Source organism: Kogia breviceps, chromosome 11 (genome assembly GCF_026419965.1).
Source record: "Kogia breviceps isolate mKogBre1 chromosome 11, mKogBre1 haplotype 1, whole genome shotgun sequence".
Lineage (NCBI taxonomy): Eukaryota > Metazoa > Chordata > Mammalia > Artiodactyla > Physeteridae > Kogia > Kogia breviceps.
The window spans coordinates 38,346,327-38,368,980 of NC_081320.1; the positions used below are offsets into that span (position 1 = coordinate 38,346,327).

Consider the following 22,654-nt stretch of genomic DNA (forward strand, 5'->3'; position numbering starts at 1 on the left):
CTCAGAACCAGGTTCTGGGTACCATGTCTAGGCTCACATCAACCCAGCCTCCTGGGACACCATCTCCTCAGCCCTCCAGTCTCACTAGCACTTCATCATGCCCCCTTGGTTCTTCCGTTCCTGCCATCAATAGGGCACCACCGTCGGCCCTAGTACTCAGCCGCTCAGTATGGGATATGTCTGACGGGACCGAGCTAGATGTCTACACGACAGCACAGAGGTGCCTGGGTTTGAAGGTGCGGTTCAAGGGTGGCCCTCTTCCTCAAACTGCTCCATTTACCATTCGCCAGCAACAACGCACTTGTCTTTTGCTAAGAGGCCCATCAGGAAAGGGTCTGAATGGAAGCATCCTGTAGCCCAAAGGGGAAGGCTCCTTTGATAAAGATCAGAACCTTCCCGCACACTTGTCCAGGGATGACCTTTCACTTGTCCTCAGCAGTGAGCACTGTGGGCCTTGAAGGTGTCCCACGTAACTGGTATTCGTTACAGCTGGGAAAGTGCTCAGGTGTATGTGCTGGGCAAGCCCCAGGGAACATGTGGCAGCCGGGGGAAGTTGTGCGTACACCATGCCTCTTGGACAGATGCCCGGTCTCGGTGTACCTCGTGCACTGCCCTCTCAGGGAACGTAGGACAGGTTAGAGTAAATGCAGAAGGTCTGGTGAGGGATTCTCTCTCAGACAACCAGAGATTGGTCTCTGGTGGAGAACCGGTAGGGAAGTATCTCTGAGGGCAGCAGCACGTTTGCATCGTTACCCTGCCATGGAAACTGTGAGAAGGCCTGTGAGGTCATCACTAGCCAGTGAGGTCCTATAAGGAACGTGTGAGTTGAGGGGCAGGCTTCAGGAGGAGGGGCAGTTCTGTGGAGGAGAGCAGGGTGGAGGCAGTGGTACTCTGCCTGGGCCCTCACACCGGGGCCTCCCCACCCATGCCCTAGTCTAGTAGACACCCCACGTGGGGCGTGCCAGTGGGCTGGCACAGCCCCAGGGGCCACAGGAGGGCAAGACAGACACACATCCTGAGATCGGCTTGAGAGGCAAGATGAACGTTAGGAGGCAGCTAGGTTGTACGGCCCTGACCCTAAGAGGCAGAGATTTGTGTGGACTGGGGAATCAGGGAAGGCTCCTTGGCAGTGGGCCTGAAGGACAAGTGACATGTGAACCCATGGGGAAGAGAGGGCAGACATTCCATTTTGGAAGAATAAAAGCAGAGACACACTCTTCTCGACCTTGTCCTGCCCCAAATATAAATTCATAGAACTCTCCCATTTTAACACCCGAGGGCTTCAAAAACCCTAGAGGTGAAGGGGCCTCCCCAGTGTTAACACAGGTTGTGGAGAGGTGTTGCACTCAATGGTTAGGTTCATGTTGGGCCCCCGGATTCACAGCTGATAGGAACGTGAGGAAGAGCTCATGCCATTTCAAACATTTCCAAGGTGATACTGAGAGAGATGTTAAAGGTGCAAAATGAGGGTGCTGAATGACCCCACAAAGTGGGAATGGTGGGCCCACTTTAACGTGAAAGTCCAAACAAATTCCTGTCGAAAGGACATCATACCGAATGATCACATAATCATGACACTCGCCCTCTCCCCTAGAGGTAAATATCATTAGAATCCTCTCTCTGCCTCTCTCCACCATGAAAGGATGAGAGAAAGGCTCAGCAGCAGCCCCCGTGAAAGACATGGTCAACACCGTGAAGAGGTGTTACTAAGACGATTTGGTCCGACTCAGAGAAGGAAAGAGATGACTCTGCCCTTAGCCTGAGCAGGCCCACAGGAAGGAAGCACAATTGGGGCAGCCTTGGATAGTGTGGCAATGAGAGAGAACCTTCTTTAGGAAGGGACTCCCTGTTGCCGACCTTGCAAAAGCCAAAATGGGACATTCGTGTACTTGGGCTGTTGCAGAGGGGATGTGCCCAGAGGTGGGGCCACTCTGCTTGAGAATCACAGCACCTTGTAATCCTAGTAAGCTGCTTGACTCCTGCAATCGCCGGATTTTTGGTCTGGAGCAGCGGAGATCTTCGTCCAACTCCTCCGGAGCACGCTTTCTCTTCAGAGCTCGTCTGGGGACTGGTTTCTCGGCTTCCACCTTTGCTGGTGTGGCCAAAGGAACGTCCCCGTAGGCCCGGTAGCCACCAGCCAGGCAGTAGGTCTCCCCGTGCCAGCCCAACTGCGTTTCTTCACATCCCCGGTAGAGGACGTGGTAGTGACCAGGTGTCGGAGGAGAAACGGGAGCCGCTGCTGCTGCAAAGAAAATCAGAAGTGATCAGTCAGTTCGGCTGTACACAGTCTCCTGGCAGGATTTCCCTCTCTCAAGTCTCTCCCAGTTTCTGGCCGAAGACCTTCCATCTCCTGGACATCCAAAACACAGCCTTGGCCCATCACCTCTCTGAGTCCCTGGAGAAGGGAAACTGGCTGCAAAGGCAATTCCTGGAGCCTACGGCTGCAGCACATGAGGAAGTCTCTTCACCGTTTTCAGGGAAAACAGTAGAACCCGAAAGTCATTGCACTCATGATCCTCTCCATCTGTCCCTTCCACAACAGAGAAACCAACCATTTCTTGCTGTCTGTCATTTCTGAGGCTTTCATGGAAATGCCTTTCAAGATTTCGAAAACAATCATCTAATATAACTTGGTTCAGGACCACTCCCACCTTGGCCACCCCTCTTGGGCCCCATGTATACTGCCTGTTTCAAACACACTGAACTCTCGCCCTGGGATCCTTGTCTCTAGAGTAGCACGAGGTCCACTACTGAGGCAGAGTGAACAGGAGACTCAGAACCCGGCTTCTGGGTACCATATCTAGGCTCACATCAACCCAGCCTCCTGGGGCACCATCTCCTCAGCCCTCCGGTCTCACTAGCACTTCATCACCCCCCGCCCCTTGGTTCTTCCGTCCTTCCCATGACTATGGCACCACCCTCTCCCCTAGTACTCAGCAGCTCAGTATGGGATGTGTCTGAGGGGACCGATCTCGATGTCTCCGTGCCAGCACAGAGGTGCCTGGGTTTGAAGGTGTGGTTCAGGAGTGGCCCTCTTCCTCAAACTGCTCCATTTACCACTTGCCCACAACAACGCACTTGTCTTTTGCTAAGAGGCCCATCAGGAAAGGGTCTGAATGGAAGCATCCTGTAGCCCAAAGCGGAAGGCTATATTTATAAAGATCAGAAGCTTCCTGCACACTAGTCCGGGGCTGACCTTTCACTTGTCCTCAGCAGTGAGCACTGTGGGACCCTGAAGGTGTCCCAGGTCACTGGTATTACTTACATCTGGGAAAGCACTCAGGTGTACGTAGTGGGCAAGAGCCACAGAAACACGTGGCAGCCAGGTGAGGTTGTGTGTACCCCACGCCTGTTCCGCAGATGCCCGGTCCCGCTGTTTCTCCTGCACCGCCCAGCCAGGGAACAGAGCACAGGTTGGAATATGTGTAGAGGATCCGGTCACACATTCTCTCTCAGACAAGCAAAGAGATTGGTCTCTGGTGGAGAACCAGTAGGGAAGTTTCTCTGAGGGCAGCAAACTTTGTTTGCACAGTTACACTGCCATGGAAACTGTGGAATGCCGGTGAGGTGCTCACTAGCCAGTGAGGTCATCGTATGGAACCTGTGACTTGGGGGTCAGGCTTGAGGAGGAGGGGCAGTTCTGTGGAGGAGAGCAGGGTGGAGGCAGAGGTACTCTGCCTGGGCCCTCACACCGGGGCCTCCCCACCCATGCCCTAGTCTAGTAGACACCCCACGTGGGGCGTGCCGGTGGTCTGGCACAGCCCCAGGGGCCACAGGAGGGCAAGACAGACACACATCCTGAGATCGGCTTGAGAGGCAAGATGAACGTTAGGAGGCAGCTAGGTTGTACGGCCCTGACCCTAAGAGGCAGAGATTTGTCTGGACTGGGGAATCAGGGAAGGCTCCTTGGCAGTGGGCCTGAAAGACAAGTGACATGTGGACCCATGGGGAAGAGAGGGCAGACATTCCATTTTGGAAGAATAAAAGCAGAGACACACTCTTCTCGACCTTGTCCTGCCCCAAATATAGATTCATAGAACCCTCCCATTTTTACACCCGAGGGCTTCAAAAACCCGAGAGGTGAAGGGGCCTCCCCAGTGTTAACACAGGTCGTGGAGAGGTGTTGCGCTCAATGGTTAGGTTCATGTTGGGGCCCCGGATTCCCAGCTGATAGGAACGTGAGGACAAACTCATGCCGTTTCAAACATTTCCAAGGTGATACTGAGAGAGATGTTAAAGGTGCAAAATGAGGGTGCTGAATGACCTCACAAAGTGGGAATGGTGGGCCCACTTTAACGTGAAAGTCCAAACAAATTCCTGTCGAAAGGACATCGTACCGAATGATCACATAATCATGTCACTCGCCCTCTCCCCTAGAGGTAAGAATCATTAGAATCCCCTCTCTCTCTCCACCATGAAAGGATGAGAGAAAGGCTCAGCAGCAGCCCCCGTGAAAGACCTGGTCAACACCGTGAAGAGGTGTTACGAAGACGATTTGGTCCGACTCAGAGACGAAAGAGATGACTCTGCCCTTAGCCTGAGCAGGCCCACAGGGAGGAAGCACATTTGGGGCAGCCTTGGATAGTGTGGCAATGAGAGAGAACCTTCTTTAGGAGGGGACTCCCTGTTGCCGACCTTGAGAAAGCAAAGATGGGACATTCGTGTACTTGGGCTGTTGCAGAGGGGATGTGCCCAGGAGGTAGAGACTGCTTGGACTACCATTTTAGAGGTTGGGCCACCCTGGTTGAGAAGCACAGCACCTTGTTCTCCTAAAGTGCTTGAATCAGCGGGTGCCCCTTAGGACAGACAAAGTCAGGCCTCATTGGAGCAGACTGCCTTTGGGAGTGGTAGAAGGTGAAGTGTGAAGGGGAATGCTCTGGAGGAGGTTTGTCGTGGCAGGTGGGCCAGCATGAGACCATTCAGCTTCTCCAAGGCTCCAGAGATGACTTGGCTGGGAGCATTCCTCTGATGTGGTGCGGGGACTCCAACCTTAACAGGACCTGGCTGGGCATTTGGGGAAGGCCCAATAAACAGTTTCTTAACTTAGGAGAGTGAGAGACTCACCTGGGGACTTCCACAAAAGCACTTAAAAAGACTTGTAGCTGGATTCTTGAGACAACCCTCAGAAAACTTATCTAGATGTGGAGTAGGGCTCAGGAAGCTGCAACTTGTGTGTGTGTGTGTGTGTGTGTGTGTGTGTGTGTGTGTGTGTGTGTGTGTGGTGCGTGGGCCTCTCACTGTTGTGGTCTTTCCCGTTGCGGAGTGCAGGTTCAGCGGCCATGGCCCACGGAGCCAGCTGCTCCGCGGCATGTGGGATCTTCCCGGACCGGGGCATGAACCCGTGTGCCCTGCATCGGCAGGCGGACTCTGAACCACTGCGCCACCAGGGAAGCCCTAAGCTGCACTTTTTAAATAAGCTTCCTGGGCAGCCCCACCACAGTGGTCCATGTATAGAGTGACCAAATGATTGTGTCTTCTCGGTTGCTTTAGGGAGTCCAAGTGGGCCGTATTTAAAACGGCAGCAGGCATACGTATAAACAGGGAAGATTCGAGGCAAACAGAGGTATATGGTTACAGTATGCATGAATCAGATCTGAGAAAAGCTAGCCTGGTGGTTAAAGAACACAACGCTTAGGACAGACAGACCAGATTCTGTCCTACTTACTTGTGTGAGTTTGACCAAGTTCTTTTATCCTCCTGACTGCTCATGTGGAAAAGAGCTATGGCTGTACATTGAGCATAGTATTCTCTTTTGGCAAAGGTTGCTCTGGGTCCATTTGTGTTCTCTGCAATTCTTTCCAGTGTGCAAGCATTTTTAATTCGCCTGATGAAGTATTACATTTGACGTTGAACTGTTCATTACTTTGGGCAAAGCTTCTGTAGTGCTGCAGAGACTAGAACCTATGCAGAGATAGTGAGAGGATGCTATAACCTTCTGCCGGTTTATAAAGAAGTTTCACCTTTTCTCCACTTCCTCCACCTGCCACCAAGAGATGAGAAAGAAGGCAGAGGCTGGAAATGCACACCAGGCAATACTTGTGTGTCAGTTTGGCTTTTTCTTCCACTGCCAGTACTTCCCAGAGAGATTTCACCCAAAGTGCCTAAGCTTGCCATGGCCATTGTTGTGCAGAAAATTTCTCTCTATTGCTAGTCACATCCCCTTTTCCTTGTCCTGGGGCTAAATGTATGTTTTGGGGCAGGGAATAAAATGCAATACAGTGAAATGTCTATGCTGATTTAATTGGCTTGGGGTGAGGCCTGGCCATTGGTAGCGTTTAAAATCTCTCCAGATGATTCTCATGTACAGCGAGGTTTGAGAATCACAGTTATCGATGAAGCACTTTGGGAATTGCAAAGGCATTGCAGAAATAAAAAGTGGCTATTGGTATTTCTTCACTCTTCCTGCATTTTCTTTCCTGCCTGCATCAGGACTGTTGTGCAAGTGCTGATCATTTTCTTTTCAGCCCTTTTCGCTGTTTGCCTCGACCGTTCATCCCTCTTTCGAACCTGACACCCTCCCTACCTCCTTGTTGTCTTTCAGCCTCCAGTCCATCATCAGTTTGGGATTGATCCTACACTTGGTGGGAAGCCATTGCAGGGTATAAAGAGAGAAGTGGTGTTGGCAGAGATGCCTTTTTCAGACACCGCACTGGCTACTGTAAGAGAATGGCTAGGAGAGGGCAGGAGTAGATTTGGGGAGACTCATTAGGAGACTGGCTTTGTGCACAGTGGTGGCCTTGGAGGTGGAGTAAAGCAGGCAGGTTAGAGTCCTATTTGGAAGGTTAGTGATGGCTTGGAGGTGAATAGGAGTTAGTGATGAATTGGATGTGGGGAATGTGGGTCAAGGGTGTGTAATTGGGTAAATGGAGGTGCTACTTACTGAAATGGGAAACGTTTTCTGCCCACATAGTGGCCCGATAAACACCTTCTCACCCTTTAGACCTTAAATCACAGATGCTTTCTTGTTTTATTTAGTTATATTTTATTTTATTGCATTTTTATTTGGGCTGCGATGCCAGCTTGCAGGATCTCAGTTCCCCAACCAGGGATTGAACCCGGGCCCCCTGAAGTGGAGGCACGGGGTCCTAACCACTGGACCACACCGGGGAATTCCCAGCAGAGATTTTTACTTTTCGTTTCTTTCTTTTTTTAATATATGTTTTGATTAATTGGTTAATGAATGAATGAATGAATGAATTTTGGGTCGCATTGGTTCTTCATTGCCGCGCGTGGGCTTTCGGTAGTTGCGGCGAGCAGGGGCTACTCTTCGTTGTGGTGCCCGGGCTTCTCAGTGCAGTGGCTTCTCATGTTGCGGAGCATGGGCTCTATGATGCACGCGGTCCTCAGTAGTTCTGGCGCGTGGGCTCGGTAGAGGTGGCGCGCAGGCTTACTGGCTCCGCGGCATGTGGGGCCTTCCCGGACCAGGGTGCAAACCCGTTTCCCCTGCCTTGGCAGGCGGATTGTTTTTGTTTTTGTTTTTAAACATCTTTGTTGGAGTGTAATTGCTTTACCCTGGTGTGTCAGTTTCTGCTGTGTAACAAAGTGAATCAGCTCTATGCATGCCTATATCCCCATATCCCCTCCCTCCTGCGTCTCTCTCTCTCACCCTCCTGTGCCCAACCCTCTAGGTGGTCGAAAGGCACTGAGCTGAACTCCCTGTGCTGTGCAGCTGCTTCCCGCTAGCTAGGTATTTTACATTTGGTATTGTATATATGTCAATGCTACTGTTCTTTCGTCCCAGCTTATCCTTCCCCCTCCCCGTGTCCTCAAGTTCATTTTCTATCTGCATCTTTATTCCTGCCCTGCCCTTAGGTTCATGAGAACATTTATATACATATATATATATATATATATATATATATATATGTGGTAGCATACGATATTTGTTTTTTCTCTTCCTGACTTACTTCACTCTGTATGACAGACTCGAGGTCTATCCACCTCACTACAAATAGCTCAGTTTCATTTCTTTTATGGCTGAGTCATATTCTATGGTATGTATGTGTCACATCTTCTTTATCTATTCGTTTGTCGATGGACACTTAGGTTGCTTCCCGGTCCTGGCTACTGTAAATTGTGCTGGCAGGCGGATTCTGAACCACTGCACCACCAGGGAAGTCCCCAGAGATTATTTCTTAAGGGAGGCCCTCCTCAAGCCCCACCAGTCTCTTCCCTGCTGACACAGACTCCCACGGCCTTACGTAACTGCTCCTTCCGAGCACCATACACAGTTTTAATTTCACAGACATTTGTAAGTTCCCTTTTTATAACCCTCTGTTCTACTAATCCTTTCCCTCCTGCCTCATCATTTTATCTCCAGTGCCTGCCAGTGCTGGGCATATCTTCAGGGCTCAGTAAGTGTCTGTTAAATCCCTAATTGGAGACAGAGGACAAGGCTGAGGAGGGAAGATCAAGGCTTTATTTTTGTTTTCTACATGTTGAGAATTGGTCCTCGTGGGCGCGGCGATTCTTCCAGCCGCGCGAAGCCAGTGGCGCGGGCTGACAAGGGCCCAGCGTGAGGCGTACCGGCTGGTTCAACTCGGGCCGCCACGCGGAGATCAGCAGCGGCCCGGGTCGCACCAGCACCGGTCGCGGGGGGCTCCGCTGCCCGCTCTGCCGCTCTTCCTGCCGCCACCATAGAGCCCGCGGGATGCGCACCCCGGGCCGGGGCTCGTTGGGACCGCGGACCGTGAGGTCCCGGCGAAGCGCCAGAAGCAATCGAGCCACGAGCGACAAGAGCCGCAGCCGGGGTGCCAGAGCCCTATTCCCCTTGCTGCGGGAGAGGCGCACGACAGTGACTTCACGGGCGCGCCAAGTTCTGGCGGTCGGTGGCTGGCGCGGCTCAGTCAGGGCCGCGGAATTGGCGAAGCGTGTGGAAGGAGCGGGATGGGTAGAGCTCAGCAGCGGCGAGGTGGGTAGGTCCGAACAGGGGCTGGTGACTCCAGGCCCCGGCCAACCTTGGGGAAGGGTGCGCGATGGAGGCAGGACGGGGGTCCGAGGATACGCGGTGATGGGGCCCTGGCATTAGGAGCCAGGAGGGCGGAGGGCTTGTGGTGATCCGATGTCGGATCCCTGCAATGCTCTTTTGTCACCCTCACAGCTCCTGTCATGGCTTGGCCAGTTCGGGTCTCCCCCTGTAACTTATGAGGGTGTGGCGATGTTTTCCCAGATGGGGTCCCCGTGCAAGGTCTTTGAATACAAGTTATTTATTGAGAGTCTGAGTGAATGGTCAGGCCTGGGGTCCGACACCAGGAGTCCGGAGTCCTAGATCCAGGCTCACCCTTCCCTTAGAGCTCCCCAGAGAGCTGAGGGCGGCCCCGTGGGCAAGCTGATGGCCTTCAGCGTATCTTCTCTTCAGTCAAGAGAACTCATCGCTTGGTACTTTTCCCCTTTGTTTTCAGCTGAGGCTCATTCTCCCCTCCCTTGTCACCCTTTCCAGCTTCTCATGCTGAGCCCACTGCTTTCTTGGCTTGTTCACCTCCACCGGCTTTCCAGTCAGCTACCTCGATTCCATAAATAGCAGCGAGGAGGGTCCTGCTACAGGTTTGAGGCTTGTCTCACAAAGCCAGGGTCCGGCAGGATATTCTACGTGAGTTCGGTTGTTCAGGTTGCCAGAAAGCCTTACACTACTGGTACTTCTTGAACGGATCCCGAAAATGGGTGTCAGATCATTTCTGTCATTTCCAGTGCCTGGGGTAGGAGATAAGGTAAATGCGGATTAAGCACCTGGGAGGTTCTTAACCTCTGGAGAAAGAGTATTCCTTTGGTGTCAGGAGATACCGTTATAGAGGTAAATACTATTCAATTTCCTATAGCATTTTGATACACGATAGACTTTCTGGAGGGTTAGCTGTTAAGCCAGCAGAGGAGAGCGTTTTGAGTACTCATGGGTGAACAACGCCATGGGATAGAGCAGTGGCTCTTGAGTGAGGGTGATGTTGCCCTCACCCTTCCCCCAGCACGTTTGACAATGGCTGGAGACATTTTCCTTGGTTCACATCTGGTCGGGGCGGTGCTGCAGGCATCTAGTGGGTAGAGGCCAGGATGGTACCACATATCGTACAAGGCACAGGACAGCCTTTCCCCACCACCCCAAAAGAATGAGCTGGCCCAAAATGTAAATAGTGTGCTATGGAGAAACCTTGGATAGAGGCTGAGGACTGAAGAGAGGCTGAGGTTGTCCGATGTACTCTCACGTCAGGTAGTCAGTCACATTTGCCAGACTGTTGTGTGGCCCTGCCCCTTTCCCAGAATCTGTAGCAGGCACGTTGATGCCAATGCTCGTCATGTCCTTGGGGTGCGAAACCCTTGGGGGCTCCTGAAAGTCCTAAACACAGGAAGGAGTGATTTAGGAGGGTGACGTGGGAGCCCTAAAGTTCTCTTCCTAAAGAGAACTTTAGGAAGAACAACATTGTCCTCATGTGTTTGGGAAATGTGCCAGATGGAAAAGAGATGAGGTGTGCCCTGGGGTGTCCCATTCCAGAAGGCAGCCTGGGAGTGATGGGTGCCAGGGAGTCAGATTGTGAATTTGATATAGACTGCTGTAGCAACGAGCAATGCCTTGATCTGTCTAGAGAGTGCTGGGTTGTCTGTCACTGCAGAGTCCAAGAGTTCCTGTATAGACTGATGCCCACTGATTGGTGATATGATAGAGGGGGGGGGCTGATATAAAGGATGCTCTAAGATCTTGTGATTCTACACTACTTTCACGATTCTTTCCCAAGACTCGGAGCTCCTCGTTCTTGAGCTGCAGAGCTCCTTGGAGGTCTGCTCTGACATGTTTCATCCGTTGACACGTGCCACTCCTTTTTCAGGTACCAAACAAAGAATCGCACAAAGCCCGAAAGGATACACTGAAAGAATGATCAGAAAGGAATAATGCATAGGTATGTATTTGCATTGACTTTCTCCAAATATCTGAGACAGGGTAGCTGGTTAGTGGCTGCTTTCTCGTGCTCGAGCCCTTCCAATGGGATCACCTCGGAATGTCACAGGGATTGGAGCCTGTCGGAGCCTGTCTGTCTCTGCCCGTGGCCCCTAGTTTCTTCCTGTCCTGGCTTTCGATAGTGTGTAAGGCCCTTGTCTTTTCCTCCTGCTCCCAGCAGACATTGAGTAACCTCTAGCTGTTACTGAGATGCGTATTTCCCAGTATAGTCCTTTAGAAACGAGAAAGGTTTACTTACTGTGGAAACCAGTGTGGGCTCCTGGGAGTGTTAGTGTCACTTGGTATTGTGTTTCCCACGGCTGCCATGGTAACTGTCCTTGCCTGGTGACTCCTTAAGGTTTGAAAAGAATTCTTCCTTGGATCTCAGGTGACAGTGGTGCATTCCTTCCTTCCTTCCTTCCTTCATTCATTCAGGAGCTATTTTCTGAGCAGCATGTATGTGCCACTTACTTTTCATATGTCCAGTGAACGATACCGACAAAATTCCTGCCCCAGTTAACTGTATATTGTGATGTAATTGCTTTAGGGTGAGGCCTGGCCATTGGTAGTTTTTCAAATGTCCCCAGATGATTCTAATGTACAGCTAGGTTTGAGAATCACAGTTATCAATGAAGCACGTGGGGAACTGCAAAGGGCATTGCAGAAATCAAAAGAGGCTATTGGTATGCCTTCACTATTGCTGCATTTTTCCTGCCTGCATCAGGACTGTTGTGCAAGTGTTGATCATTTTCTTTTCAGCCCTTTTCGCTGTTTGTCCAGACCCTTCATCCCTCTTTCGAACCTGACACCCTCCCTACCTCCTTGTTGTCTTTCAGCCTGCAGTCCATCATCTGTTTGGGATTGATCGTAAACTTGGTGGGAAGCCATTGCAGGGTATAAAGAGAGAAGTGGGGTTGGCAGAGATGCCTTTTTCAGACACCGCACTGGCTAGTGTAAGAGAATGGCTAGGAGGGGGCAGGACTGGATTTGGGGAGACTCATTAGGAGACTGGCTTTGTGCACAGTGGTGGCCTTGGAGGTGGAGTAAAGCAGGCAGGTTAGAGTCCTATTTGGAAGGTTAGTGATGGCTTGCAGGTGAATAGGAGTTAGTGATGAATTGGATGGGGGGAATGTGGGTTAAGGGTGTGTAATTGGGTAAATGGAGGTGCTACTACTGAAATGGGAAACGTTTTCTGCCCACATAGTGGCCCGATAAACACCTTCTCACCCTTTAGACCTTGAATCAGAGATGCTTTCTTGTTTTATTTAGTTATATTTTATTTTATTGCATTTTTAATTGGGCTGCGATGCCAGCTTGCAGGATCTCAGTTCCCCAACCAGGGATTGAACCCGGGCCCCCTGACGTGGAGGCCCGGGGTCCTAACCACTAGACCACCGGAGCACCGGGGAATTCCCAGCAGAGATTTTTGCTTTTCGTTTCTTTCTTTTTTTTAATATAACTTTTGATTATTTGTTTAATGAATGAATTTATTTATTTATTTATTTTTCGTTGCGTTGGGTTTTCGTTGCCGGGCGCGGGCTTTCTGTAGTTGCGGCGAGCCGGGGCTACTCTTCTTTGCGGTGCACGGGCTTCTCAGTGCAGTGGCTTCTCATGTTGCGGAGCGCGGGCTCTGAGCACGCGGTCCTCCCTAATTGTGGCACGTGGACTCGGTAGTGGTGGCTCGCGGGCTTACTGGCTCCGCGGCATGTGGGAGCTTCCTGGACCAGGGAGCCGACCCGTGTCCCCTGCCTTGGCAGGCGGATTGTTTTTTTTGTTTTTGTTTTTAAACGTCTGTTGGAGTATAATTGCTCTACGCTGGTGTGTCAGTTTCTGCTGTATAACAAAGGGAATCAGCTGCATGCATACGTATATCCCCACATCCCCTCCCTCCTGCATCTCCCTCCCACCCTCCTGATCCCACCCCTCTAGGTGGTTGCAAGGCACTTTGCTGATCTTCCTGTGCTGTGCAGCTGCTTCCCACTAGCCAGGTATTTTACATTTGGTATTGTATATTTGTCAATGCTACTCTCTTACTGCCTCCCATCTTACCCTTCCCCTTCCCCGAGTCCTCAAGTCCATTCTCTATGTCTGCGTCTTTATTCTTGCCCTGCCCCTAGGTTCATTAGAACCTTTTTTTTTTTGAGATTCCATATATATGTATTAGCATACGGTATTTAATTTCCTCTTTGTGACTTACTTCACTCTGTATGACAGACTCTAGGTCCATCCACCTCACTACAAATAACTCAGTTTCATTTCCTTTTATGGCGGAGTAAGAGTCCATTGTATATATGTGCCACATCTTCTTTATCTGTTCGTCTCTCGATGGACACTTCGGTTGCTTCCCTGTCCTGGCCACCGTAAATAGTGTTGGCAGGCGGATTCTGTACCACTGCACCACCAGGGTAGTCCCCAGAGTTTATTTCTTAAGGGAGGCCCTCCTCAAGCCGCATCCATCTCTTTCCTGCTGACGTAGACTCCCACAGCCTTACATAACTGCTCCTTCATAGCAGCATACACAGTTTGAATTTCTCACATATTTTTAAGTGCCTTTTCTATAACCCTGTGTTCTACTGAACCTTTCCCTCCTGTCTCATCAGGTTATGTCCAGTGCCTACCAGTGCTTGACATATCTTAGAGGCTCAGTAAGTGTCTGTTGACTCCATAATTGGAGAGAGAGGACAAGGCTTAGGAGGGCAGATCAAGGCTTTGTTTTCTACATGTTGAGTAGAAGATGGTTCAAAGCAGGAGCCCTTGAACCTGAGCCTCTTCCCCGGTGAGCGGGGATCCAACCCGAGCCCCCTGCAGTGGAAGCGTGGAGTCCTAACCTCTGGACTACCAGGGAAGTCCCCCGTGTACCTTTAACTGAGGTCACAAGCTCCAGCGCAGAATAGGAGGCACACGTGAGGCGGATGAGGTCGATTTGCTCTGGGGTGAGGCGCACGGCATCCCGTTGGTGGGTCTGGCATGGGACGTAGGCTGAACAGAAGTGAGGGAAGGCCAGGGCTTGGTTTGGGGCTTGGAACTCCTTGGGCTTCTCATCGCCTCCTCAGCTGGCACAGCGCTCACTGTGCCCAGAAGTCACCTGTAACGCATTGTTTTTGTCTGTGGTACTTGGATGCCCGTCAGGGTGGCTCACGGTGACCCCTGTAGCCCCCAGCATCCATGGCATGGCACTTTCTAGGTCACTATGGTAACATAGTTCCAATGTGCCTAACCTGTGGTCTCGGAGGCCCCCAAACTACCCCACTATTCCCCAGCAGCCACGGGGACACCTTGTGTGTCCCCTTGGTGCCTGCGCACCCACGAGACCGTCTTTCAGCCCGTCCAAGCTGGTGTGGCCGTGGCTGAACTTGCGCAGATTAACAGCCTGGAGCCCATTGTGGTGCAACTGCCTCAGGACCAGGGGCATGTCGTTGTGGCTGGAGGGAGGTCAAGGCAAGTGGGTGGGCCCCTTAGGTCTTGGGATCAGGCAGGATACATTGCCTGGCCTGGGGCAGCCTGAGGGAGCCTCACACCACGCTTGTGTGGGCACCTCCGGACCTCCTCCGCTGCCCAGATCCAGGCTAGGCCCCCAACGGCCCCAAGCAGCCCTCACACACTGCAGCCACCCGTCCACAAGCGGGAAGTCCCGCATCAGGGCCCGCGTGCGCTCCCGCGGACTTGGGGTGCTGGAGGTGGCCGGCGTGGTGTGCACACGGGTTACCGGCCGCAGCAGCAGACCCAGCAGGAGCAGCAGACCCAGCAGAGGCCGCTGGCGGAGTGCGCGGGGACCCTCGAGGCCCCCTGGGTCGCAAGCTGCACAGGGCCAGGCAGGCGGGCAGAGGCGGCGGGTCTGAGAGGGGCGGGTGATGGGGTTGTGCCCGTCGACACAGGCCACCCAGCGGCGCGGCCTCGCGAGGGGCCCTGGGTGAGGGAGGCGATACAGGGTCAGAGGACCCTACGACCCGTGTGCGGAGAGCCGTGATCCACGAAGCCCGGAAGCCACAGGGCAGCACTGCCCTCCCGGCCCCTGCTCAGAGGCAGGTCCCGCGGGCTCAGCTGGCCTCTGCTGAGAGCCCACTGGCCTCCCATCGCGGGTGCCCTCTGCCCCCGGCCCTCTTCCCACTCCCACTGCTCTGAGGGGGCGCCCTAGGTTGCTCTCCCCCGCCTCTAAACTTCCTGTCCAAGCTGGGGTGCTTCTCTCAGGGGGCCACCTTCAGCCCGAGGCCTCCCGGGAGCACACCTCGTCCCCATCCGCCTGCAGCAGGCCCCGCCCACGCCGAGGGCTGCGTGCGAGTGTCTCTGTGGCCACAAGTGCTCTGGGCTCCCGGTTTCCCGGTACCGGGCCATTGGGGCTGGTATGGGGGAAGAGATAGTTTCTGGAAATGGTGGGGGGTAATAACCTTGTGAGCTCTGGATTCAGGTAGGGGCCCTCTGGCCCCGGCCTTCTCTCTCCACCTACTTGACTCTCCAGCCTTCATGACCATTCTCTGGGGACTTCAACCAGCACCTGGGACCTATCAGGAACCTCCCCCACTTCGGTCAGCCAGCCTCAGGAAAGAGCGCCCTCAGGAGTTGCTACACGCCCCCCAGGGCCCGAATAGAGGGACTTTGGGGATGTGAACTGAACAACCTTCTGGGGAGAGTCAGTGACCCTTGTACTCACCAGAGCAGGAACCCAGTCTGTACGGTATTTGAGTGGAAGGAAATGAAGTCATTTCCATGGCAGCAGAGCCCCCAGTGCAGCACCCTTCCTCCCAGAGCTGCCGCTGGCTGTCCTTCTGGCCAGGATCGCTCCTACCTCAGCGTGGAAGGCCCGGCCTCGTGGAGAAGTATAGGTTCTGAGGAGAGATCTGGCACCTGGCTTCTGCTGCTCCACTTGCCTTCTCTCGTGGCCCTTGTGGCTCTAGCTTTCCCAGAAACCTCAAGGGCTAAGTGCCTGTGCTCGCTCAGAGGCCGCACGCCATTCCCCATTTCCAGCCTCAGGCCCTCCCCCTAGCTGCCTCCTCTAGGGACCCCTTCCCCCCACCACCTCCCCACACAGTGGGGATGTGCCTTCTCACAGAAGCTCAACCACTGAGATGCTTTAGGGACTGTGCCCAAACTCCTTCATCCCCAGCCTCTGAAGTTTTTGCTCTGATCCCTGGCACCCCCTGGAGCTGCTCCACCTTTGGAACCTTTCCCGGGTGGCAGGAGTGCCCAGCACAGGGGTAGTGACCTAAGTCTGAGCTGTGGCGAACTTTAGAAATCTGTTACAGAAAAACACTTTGCCGAGCATTAGGGGACCCCACTGGGGACAGAAGGGGCTGGGAATAAAGGAGCATGTGAACCTCCGGGCAGGGTGCGTGCTGCTTGACTCTCCATCCTGTTCTTGCTTCGGGGGCATTAAATGGTGCGTTGGGGGGGTGGCGGGTGGTAACCTTGTGAGCTTTGCCATGGCCCTCTCTTGAGAATGGCTCAGCCAGCAAGATTCTGTGGAGTCCGCCTCCTGGCACCATGCTACAATCGCCGGATTTTGGGTCGGGAGCAAAGATCTTCGTCCGACTCTTGCGGAGCGCGCTTTCTCTTGGGCGCACGTCTGGCGACTGGCTCCCGCTCCGCTTCCACCTTTGCTGGCGTGGCCGAAGGAACATCCCCGTAGGCCCAGTAGCCACCAGCGCGGCAGTATGTCTCCCCATGGCAGCCCAACTGCGTTTCCCCACACCCTCGGTTGAGGACGTGGCAGTGACCAGCTGTACGAGGAGAAACGGGAGCCGCTGCTGCTGCAAAGAAAATCAAAAGTGATCAGTCCCTTCTGCTGTGCACAGTCTCCTGGCCGAATCTCCCTCTCTCATGTCTCTCCCAGTTTCTGGCCAGAGACTTTTCATCTCCTGGACATCCAAAACACAGCCTTGGCCCATCACCTCTCTGAGTCCCTGGAGAAGGGACCCTGGCTGCAAAAGCGATTCCTAGGGCCTACGGCTGCAGCAGATGAGGGAGTCCCTTCACCGTTTCCAGGGAAAACATTAGAACCCGAAAGTCATTGCAAGCATGATCCTCTCCATCTCTCCCTTCCACAACAGAGAAAACATTTCTTGCAGTCTGTCACTTGTGAGGCTTTAATGGAAATATCGTTCAAGTTTTGCAAAAAGGTAATCTAATATAAATTGGATCAGAACCCCTCCCACCTTGGCAACCCCTCTTGGGTCCCATTTTTACAGTGCCTGTTTCAACCACACGGAACTCTAGTCCTCTGATCCTTTTATCTCGATTAGAACAGGCCACATACTGAGGCAGAGTGATCGGGAGACTCAGAACCGGGTTCTGGGTACCATGCCTAGGCTCACATCAACCCAGCCTCCTGGGACACCATCTCCTCAGCCCTCTGGTCTCACTAGCACTTCATCACGCCCCCTTGGTTCTTCCGCTCCTGCCTTCAATAGGGCACCACCGTGGGCCCTAGTACTCAGCCGCTCAGTATGGGATGTGTCTGACGGGACCGATCTAGATGTCTACACGACAGCACAGAGGTGCCTGGGTTTGAAGGTGCGGTTCAAGGGTGGCCCTCTTCCTCAAACTGCTCCATTTACCATTCGCCAACAACAACGCACTTGTCTTTTGCTAAGAGGCCCATCAGGAAAGGGTCTGAATGGAAGCATCCTGTAGCCCAAAGGGGAAGGCTCCTTTGATAAAGATCAGAACCTTCTTGCACACTTGTCCAGGGATGACCTTTCACTTGTCCTCAGCAGTGAGCACTGTGGGTCCTTGAAGGTGTCCCGGGTCACTGGTATTCGTTGCAGCTGGGAAAGTGCTCAGGTGTATGTGCTGGGCAAGCCCCAGGGAACATGTGGCAGCCAGGGGAAGTTGTGCGTACACCATGCCTCTTGGACAGATGCCCGGTGTCGGTGTACCTCGTGCACTGCCCTCTCAGGGAACGTAGGACAGGTTAGAGTAAATGCAGAAGGTCTGGTGAGGGATTCTCTCTCAGACAACCAAAGAGATTGGTCTCTGGTGGAGAACCGGTAGGGAAGTATCTCTGAGGGCAGCAGCACGTTTGCATCGTTACCCTGCCATGGAAACTGTGAGAAGGCCTGTGAGGTCATCACTAGCCACTGAGGTCCTATAAGGAACGTGTGAGTTGAGGGGCAGGCTTCAAGAGGAGGGGCAGTTCTGTGGAGGAGAGCAGGGTGGAGGCAGAGGTACTCTGCCTGGGCCCTCACGCCGGGGCCTCCCCACCCATGCCCTAGTCTAGTAGACACCCCACGTGGAGCGTGCCGGTGGGCTGGCACAGCCCCAGGGGCCACAGGAGGGCAAGAGAGACCCACATCCTGAGATCGGCTTGAGAGGCAAGATGAACGTGAGGAGGCAGCTAGGTTGTAGGGCCCTGACCCTAAGAGGCAGAGATTTGTGTGGACTGGGGAATCAGGGAAGGCTCCTTGGCAGTGGGCCTGAAGGACAAGTGACATGTGAACCCATGGGGAAGAGAGGGCAGACATTCCATTTTGGAAGAAGAATAGCAGAGACACACTCTTCTCGACCTTGTCCTGCCCCAAATATAAATTCATAGAACCCTCCCATTTTAACACCCAAGGGCTTCAAAAACCCTAGAGGTGAAGGGGCCTCCCCAGTGTTAACACAGGTCGTGGAGAGGTGTTGCACTCAATGGTTAGGTTCATGTTGGGCCCCCGGATTCACAGCTGATAGGTACGTGAGGACGAGCTCATGCCGTTTCAAACATTTCCAAGGTGATACTGAGAGAGATGTTAAAGGTGCAAAATGAGGGTGCTGAATGACCCACAAAGCGGGAATGGTGGGCCCACTTTAACGTGAAAGTCCAAACAAATTCCTGCCTAAAGGACATCATACCGAATGATCACATAATCATGACACTCGCCCTCTCTCCTAGAGGTAAAATTCATTAGAATCCTCTATCTCTCTCTCTCCACCATGAAAGGATGAGAGAAAGGCTCCGTAGTATCCCCCGTGAAGACATGGTCCACACCGTGAAGAGGTGTTACTAAGACGATTTGGTCCGACTCAGAGAAGGAAAGAGATGACACTGCCCTTAGCCTGAGCAGGCCCACAGGAAGGAAGCACATTTGGGGCAGCCTTGGATAGTGTGGCAATGAGAGAGAACCTTCTTTAGGAAGGGACTCCCTGTTGCCGACCTTGCAAAAGCCAAAATGGGACATTCGTGTACTTGGGCTGTTGCAGAGGGGATGTGCCCAGAGGTGGGGCCACTCTGCTTGAGATTCACAGCACCTTGTAATCCTAGTAAGCTGCTTGACTCCTGCAATCGCCGGATTTTTGGTCTGGAGCAGCGGAGATCTTTGTCCAAGTCCTCCGGAGCACACTTTCTCTTCAGAGCTCGTCTGGCGACTGGCTTCTCGGCTTGCACCTTTGCTGGTGTGGCCAAAGGAACGTCCCCGTAGGCCCGGTAGCCACCAGCCAGGCAGTAGGTCTCCCCATGCCAGCCCAACTGCGTTTCTTCACATCCCCGGTAGAGGACGTGGTAGTGACCAGGTGTCGGAGGAGAAACGGGAGCCGCTGCTGCTGCAAAGAAAATCAGAAGTGATCAGTCACTTCGGCTGTACACTGTCTCCTGGCAGGATTACCCTCTCTCAAGTCTCTCCCAGTTTCTGGCCGAAGACCTTTCATCTCCTGGACATCCAAAACACAGCCTTGGCCCATCACCTCTCTGAGTCCCTGGAGAAGGGAAACTGGCTGCAAAGGCAATTCCTGGAGCCTACGGCTGCAGCACATGAGGAAGTCTCTTCACCGTTTCCAGGGAAAACAGTAGAACCCGAAAGTCATTGCACTCATGATCCTCTCCATCTGTCCCTTCCACAACAGAGAAACCAACCATTTCTTGCTGTCTGTCATTTCTGAGGCTTTCATGGAAATGCCTTTCAAGATTTCGAAAACAATCATCTAATATAACTTGGCTCAGGACCACTCCCACCTTGGCCACCCCTCTTGGGCCCCATGTATACTGCCTGTTTCAAACACACTGAACTCTCGCCCTGGGATCCTTGTCTCTAGAGTAGCACGAGGTCCACTACTGAGGCAGAGTGAACAGGAGACTCAGAACCCGGCTTCTGGGTACCATATCTAGGCTCACATCAACCCAGCCTCCTGGGGCACCATCTCCTCAGCCCTCCGGTCTCACTAGCACTTCATCACCCCCTGCCCCTTGGTTCTTCCGTCCTTCCCATGACTATGGCACCACCGTCTCCCCTAGTACTCAGCAGCTCAGTATGGGATGTGTCTGAGGGGACCGATCTCGATGTCTCCGTGCCAGCACAGAGGTGCCTGGGTTTGAAGGTGTGGTTCAAGAGTGGCCCTCTTCCTCAAACTGCTCCATGTACAACTTGCCCACAACAACGCACTTGTCTTTTGCTAAGAGGCCCATCAGGAAAGGGTCTGAATGGAAGCATCCTGTAGCCCAAAGCGGAAGGCTATATTTATAAAGATCACAAGCTTCCTGCACAGTAGTCCGGGGCTGACCTTTCACTTGTCCTCAGCAGTGAGCACTGTGGGACCCTGAAGGTGTCCCAGGTCACTGGTATTACTTACATCTGGGAAAGCACTCGGGTGTACGTAGTGGGCAAGAGCCACAGAAACACGTGGCAGCCAGGTGAGGTTGTGTGTACCCCACGCCTGTTCCGCAGATGCCCGGTCTCGCTGTTCCTCCTGCACCGCCCAGCCAGGGAACAGAGCACAGGTTGGAATATGTGTAGAGGATCCGGTCACACATTCTGTCTCAGACAACCAAAGAGACTGGTCTCTGGTGGAGAACCAGTAGGGAAGTTTCTCTGAGGGCAGCAAACTTTGTTTGCACAGTTACACTGCCATGGAAACAGTGAGAAGGACTGTGAGGTCCTCACTAGCCAGTGAGGTCATCGTATGAAACCTGTGACTTGGGGGTCAGGCTTGAGGAGGAGGGGCAGTTCTGTGGAGGAGAGCAGGGTGGAGGCAGAGGTACTCTGCCTGGGCCCTCACGCTGGGGCCTCCCCACCCATGCCCTAGTCTAGTAGACACCCCACGTGGGGCGTGCCGGTGGGCTGGCACAGCCCCAGGGGCCACAGGAGGGCAAGAGAGACCCATATCGTGATATCGGCTTGAGAGGCAAGATGAACGTTAGGAGGCAGCTAGGTTGTACGGCCCTGACCCTAAGAGGCAGAGATTTGTGTGGACTGGGGAATCAGGGAAGGCTCCTTGGCAGTGGGCCTGAAGGACAAGTGACATGTGGACCCATGGGGAAGAGAGTGCAGACATTCCACTTTGGAAGAAGAATAGCAGAGACACACTCTTCTCGACCTTGTCCTGCCCCAAATATAGATTCATAGAACCCTCCCATTTTTACACCCGAGGGCTTCAAAAACCCGAGAGGTGAAGGGGCCTACCCAGTGTTACACAGGTCGTGGAGAGGTGTTGCGCTCAATGGTTAGGTTCATGTTGGGGCCCCGGATTCCCAGCTGATAGGAACGTGAGGACAAACTCATGCCGTTTCAAACATTTCCAAGGTGATACTGAGAGAGATGTTAAAGGTGCAAAATGAGGGTGCTGAATGACCCCACAAAGCGGGAATGGTGGGCCCACTTTAACGTGAAAGTCCAAACAAATTCCTGTCGAAAAGACATAATACAGAATGATCACATAATCATAACAATCGCCCTCTCCCCTAGAGGTAAAAATCATTAGAATCCTCTCTCTCTCTCTCCACCATGAAAGGATGAGAGAAAGGCTCAGCAGCAGCCCCCGTGAAAGACATGGTCAACACCGTGAAGAAGTGTTACTAAGACGATTTGGTCCGTCTCAGAGAAGGAAAGAGACGATTCTGCCCTTAGCCTGAGCAGGCCAACAGGAAAGAAGCACATTTGGGGCAGCCTTGGATAGTGTGGAAATGAGAGAGAACCTTCTTTAGGCGGGGACTCCCTGTTGCCGACCTTGAGAAAGCAAAGATGGGACATTCGTGTACTTGGGCTGTTGCAGAGGGGATGTGCCCAGGAGGTAGAGACTGCTTGGACTACCATTTTAGAGGTTGGTCCACCCTGGTTGAGAAGCACAGCACCTTGTTCTCCTAAAGTGCTTGAATCAGCGGGTGCCCCTTAGGACAGACAAAGTCAGGCCTCATTGGAGCAGACTGCCTTTGGGAGTGGTAGAAGGTGAAGTGTGAAGGGGAATGCTCTGGAGGAGGTTTGTCGTGGCAGGTGGGCCAGCATGAGACCATTCAGATTCTCCAAGGCTCCAGAGATGACTTGGCCGGGAGCATTCCTCTGATGTGGTGCGGGGACTCCAACCTTAACAGGACCTGGCTGGGCATCTGGGGAAGGCCCAATAAACAGTTTCTTAACTTAGGAGAGTGAGAGACTCACCTGGGGACTTCCACAAAAGCACTTAAAAAGACTTGTAGCTGGATTCTTGAGACAACCCTCAGAAAACTTATCTAGATTTGGAGTAGGGCTCAGGAAGTTGCCACTTTTGTGTGTGTGTGTGTGTGTGTGTGTGTGTGTGTGTGTGTGTGTGTGTGTGTGGTGCGTGGGCCTCTCACTCTTGTGGCCTTTCCTGTTGCGGAGTGCAGGCTCAGCGGCCATGGCCTACAGAGCCAGCCGCTCCGCGGCATGTGGGATCTTCAGGACCGGGGCATGAACCCGTGTCCCCTGCATCGGCAGGCGGACTCTCAACCACTGCGCCACCAGGGAAGCCCTAAGTTGCACTATTTAAATAAGCTTCCTGGGTAGTCCCAGCACAGTGGTCCATGTATAT

General features: G+C 53.1%; 1 long non-coding RNA gene across 1 annotated transcript in view; it reads left to right on the forward strand.

Annotated features, from left to right (window-relative positions):
- LOC136792073 (uncharacterized) overlaps nucleotides 1-22,654 on the forward strand; it is a 46,276-nt gene that overhangs the window by 22,248 nt on the left and 1,374 nt on the right. Inside the window, exon 4 of the long non-coding RNA XR_010835240.1 lies at nucleotides 10,815-10,886. This is a non-coding gene — a long non-coding RNA (uncharacterized lncRNA). The remainder of the gene's footprint in view (nucleotides 1-10,814; nucleotides 10,887-22,654) is intronic.